The sequence below is a fragment of the Arachis hypogaea genome, chromosome 7, assembly GCF_003086295.3.
Source record: "Arachis hypogaea cultivar Tifrunner chromosome 7, arahy.Tifrunner.gnm2.J5K5, whole genome shotgun sequence".
In the NCBI taxonomy this organism is placed as follows: domain Eukaryota; kingdom Viridiplantae; phylum Streptophyta; class Magnoliopsida; order Fabales; family Fabaceae; genus Arachis; species Arachis hypogaea.
Genome location: NC_092042.1, coordinates 35,490,906 through 35,495,397, shown reverse-complemented (window position 1 = coordinate 35,495,397; position 4,492 = coordinate 35,490,906). Strand labels below are relative to the sequence as shown.

Here is a 4,492-nt window from a genome sequence, read left to right as displayed (position 1 = left end):
AGGAACAACGGGATAAAAAAGAATACGTATCTATTATTCACAATCCATATTCCTATTTCATTTTAATGAATATAGATTATGGATAAAAGATACTCATACAAATTCATCATGTGCCAGGAACCAGATTTGAACTGGTGACACGAGGATTTTCAGTCCTCTGCTCTACCAGCTGAGCTATCCCGACCTCTCTTTAGGCATCATATTAATCTTATTAGATTACTTAAATATATGTCAATCACTCCATATCAACTAAAAACAAGACAAAAAAATTCTAATTAGAATATATATTATTATTATTAGCATATATATATAAGAATATATTATTCTCATTCCATAGTCCAAATAGATTCCAATGTATTCCAATACATATTCCAAACAAATACTTATGATTGTTGATTGTGATGAGAAAAAGAAAGAAAAACTCTAATTTGGATACCCCCTAAAAAACTAAAAGATCGATCTAATTGAACTTCATTACACTTCATGCTCCAGATTTATGACGATTCAATCAATATTTTTTGGGGTGAAAGAGAGGATACCTCAATCGGTGGAGAAAACTGGGAAATCCCATATAACCCATATATATCTGACAAGTCGCACTATATGTCAACCCAAGATGCATCTTCCTCTCCAGGACTTCGAAAGGGAACTTTTGGAACACCAATAGGCATAAAATGGAAAACAAAAATGAAGTAATATATGTAACTTTGATGTGGAAACGTAAAGGTTTATTGTCTAAAAATTGATTTTTCTTTATTTTATCATATTGTATTTATAAATGATAAATAAAAAAAGGGGAGGTTGCTCCTATATGAGTGTTTTTATTCGTGAATGCAAACATATCTTTTTTTATCATTCAAAGAACCTGTTTGTAATAACTATCCCTTTTTCTATTCATTTGGTCAACGTCCTCCCACACCACCATTGCGTATTGTTATTTATCGGATATAGAATAAAATAGATCCACTTCTTTTTGTTCCTACTGAATAGAATTGTTCCATTTTTCCTAAAAACCTAGAACAAATATAAATCCTTTACCAGATATAATTGACTGCAAAGGGGGTTCCATAGTATATTTTTTAGTATCTTTTTTCTAGTGCAATAAAGTTACATAGTGTCTATTTTTTGCTGAAAAAAAAGAGGGGTATTCTCATGGGTTTGCCTTGGTATCGTGTTCATACTGTTGTATTAAATGATCCCGGCCGCTTACTTTCTGTCCGTATAATGCATACGGCTCTGGTTGCTGGTTGGGCCGGTTCGATGGCACTATATGAATTAGCAGTTTTTGATCCCTCTGATCCTGTTCTTGACCTAATGTGGAGACAGGGTATGTTTGTTATACCCTTCATGACTCGTTTAGGAATAACCAATTTGTGGGGCGGTTGGAGTATCACAGGAGGTACTACGCCGAATCCTATTTGGAGTTATGAAGGTGTGGCTGGAGCACATATTGTGTTTTCGGGCTTGTGCTTTTTGGCGGCTATCTGGCAGAAGATGCCAACTAGAATATATTATAAAATACATATTTCAAATTATATATATATATATATATATATATATATTATTTCTTTTTTCTTGAATCAACCTTCTCAGTTTTCGAAAAAATAAAAAATCAAAAGAAACAAATAAAGACAAAGCTATATGGAAGATACTATTCATATTATTGATTTTTTGGAACCATTTGTCAATAATGTTCTTGCTGGTTGGGCGTGGTTATTGGCAAGAACTTATTGAATCCATCGTTTGGGCTCATAATAAATTAAAAGTTGCTCCTGCTACTCAGCCTAGAGCCTTGAGTATTGTACAGGGACGTGCTGTAGGAGTAACCCATTACCTTCTGGGTGGAATTGCCACAACATGGGCATTCTTCTTAGCAAGAATTATTGCAGTAGGATAATGGCTAGGAGGATTTGAAAAGCATTATGGCATTAAGATTTCCAAGGTTTAGCCAAGGTTTAGCTCAGGACCCCACTACTCGTCGTATTTGGTTTGGTATTGCTACCACACATGACTTCGAGAGTTATGATGATATTACTGAGGAACGTCTTTATCAAAATATTTTTGCTTCGCATTTCGGACAATTAGCAATAATTTTTTTGTGGACTTCCGGGAATCTATTTCATGTAGCTTGGCAGGGAAATTTTGAGACATGGGTACAGGATCCTTTACATGTAAGACCTATTGCTCATGCAATTTGGGTATATAGACCCATTATATAAATTTTGGCCCTCTTCTTGTAAAACTTGTTTGATGTTCTAATAGAATTTATTGAATTGTTTCGTGTTAATATAATAGTTTTCTATTTTTAATATTTGTTTTATATGGATCAAATATTCCTTTATATTTGATCCATATAAAGGAATTATGAGTTTACTTTTATAAGAATTGCCCTTCTCCGACCCTTACTGCCCAACTTGAGAGCGGATAGCTAATGCGTTCCGCTTTTTGAACAGGGTTCTATGGTCGGTCCGCGACCCCTGGATGCCGAAGGCGTCCTTGGGGTGATCTCGTAGTTCCTACGGGGTGGAGACGATGGGGTCGGTCCATGGATTTTCTTTCCTTTTGCCGCATTTCGTTCAAAGGGTTGAAGGGAGATAGTGCATCAAGCTATTCGCAAGGGCCAACTTGATCCTCTTCCCCAGGATCCCAGATGAGGAAACCCTAGGAGAGCCGCCGACTCCAACTACCGTCCATGTACAATCCCTACTAGATCTGACCAACTACCCATAAGCCCTAAAAAGAAAAAAGAATATTTATTAAGAATCATACCATTTTCATAAACCATCTCTATCAAGATGACAGATCCTTTATTTTTGTTTTGTATTTGCAATAAGATCAATTAGAACAAGTCACACACTCATATTCCGGAAATAAAGAAAGAACGAAATTCCACGGTCAAACTACCAAATTCAAAATGAACTGGCCTAGAAATAAAAAACCAAAATGGGTAAATTTACCCCTGTTATTTAAAAAAATATATAAATAAAAAAGATAGTTAGTCGATTCTTATGAATCTAATTCATAGAAATTCCGTCCAGTAAAATGGACGAATTATAAATTTCTAAAATAATAGATAGAAATATAGCAAATAAAGCCATTGCAACACCCATTAAAGGAGTAGTTCCCCACCCCGGAGCTACTTTACCATATTCTGAATTCAACGGTTTCAATAAAGCCCCTACAGTAGTTCGTCTTGGACCAGATCTAGAACTACTCTCAACTGTTTGTGTAGCCATAAATCCTATTTTTTATTCATTGAGATCTGTTGACTTTGTATACCATTTCACTGTAAATATAGGATTTTATCCTATAAATTCATTGTGGTCTTGAAATTTGAGAAAAATGGAAACAGCAACCCTAGTTGCTATCTCTATATCTGGTTTACTTGTAAGTTTTACTGGGTATGCTTTATATACTGCTTTTGGGCAACCCTCTCAACAACTAAGAGATCCATTCGAAGAACACGGAGACTAGTTGAAGTAATGAGCTCCCAATATACCAATATTGGGGCTCATTACTTCAATCGAGATAATGAAAAATCATTTCGTCTTTTTAGTTGGAACTTTAGGGGGTTCTCTAAAAAAGATAGCAAAAAAAATTATTCCTAAAGTCGAGACTAAGAGGAATGTATAAACCAATGCTTCCATAGATTTCATCCTGGTTTACAATTATAGCTTTCATACCTGTTTATTAGATTAGAGACAATTATAACGTTCATTTTCTAACTCAAGTTAGCTTCTGCTATTTCAAGAGTTTGTTTAGCTTCTTCTGGATCAATGTCACTACTCTTCTCGGCATCATTTACTAAAATAGTGATCTTATTATCTTTCTAGTTACTTATTAGTTTTTCACTTGATTTAGCCGCTTAGCCCCGGATTTTATTCCTTTGGGCCCTCATATCCATTAATGCTCCAAGCCTTGGATCCTTTGTACCCTTGCCTTTTGGTTTAAAGGGTTACTGGCTTTTTCTGCTTGCTTTGTTTTTTCTTTTTTTCACCAATTTTTTTTCACAAGCTTTGTATTTTCACTGCTTTTTCTTGCTTCAAGAATCAATTTTATGATTTTTCAGATTATCAACAACATTTCTCCTTTTTTCATCATTCTTTCAAGAGTCAACAATTTTAACATTCATAAACATCACTATTAAAAATGTGCATTTTTCAAGCATTCATTCAGAAAACAAAAAGTATTGCCACCACATCAAAATAATTAAACTAATTTCAAGATAGAATTCGAAATTCATGTACTACTTGTTCTTTTGCAATTAGAAACATTTTTCATTTAAGAAAGGTGAAGGATTTATGGGACATTCATAACTTCAAGGCATATACACTAGACACTAATGATCATGTAATAAAGACACAAACATAGACAAAACATAGAGCATAAAAATCGAAAAACAGAAAAATAAGAACAAGAAAATTAAAGAACGGGTCCACCTTAGTGACGGCGGCTAGTTCTTCCTCTTGAAGATCCTATGGAGTGCTTGAGC

At 34.5% G+C, this 4,492-nt stretch overlaps 1 long non-coding RNA gene and 2 other non-coding genes across 3 annotated transcripts in view; 1 reads left to right on the top strand and 2 right to left on the bottom strand.

Moving 5' to 3' along the window:
- TRNAN-GUU (transfer RNA asparagine (anticodon GUU)) overlaps positions 1-4 on the bottom strand; it is a 72-nt gene extending 68 nt beyond the window's left edge. Inside the window, exon 1 of the tRNA in view lies at positions 1-4. This exon is cut by the window's left edge and continues 68 nt beyond it. This is a non-coding gene — a tRNA (tRNA-Asn).
- A 107-nt stretch (positions 5-111) lies between these two features.
- TRNAF-GAA (transfer RNA phenylalanine (anticodon GAA)) lies at positions 112-184 on the bottom strand. Its single transcript has one exon. It is a non-coding gene; the product is annotated as a tRNA-Phe (tRNA).
- Positions 185-3,328: 3,144 nt separating this feature from the next.
- On the top strand, positions 3,329-3,626 carry LOC114924276 (uncharacterized). The gene is made up of 2 exons (XR_003811284.2): positions 3,329-3,479; positions 3,529-3,626. It is a non-coding gene; the product is annotated as an uncharacterized lncRNA (long non-coding RNA).
- The last annotated feature ends 866 nt before the right edge of the window (positions 3,627-4,492 follow it).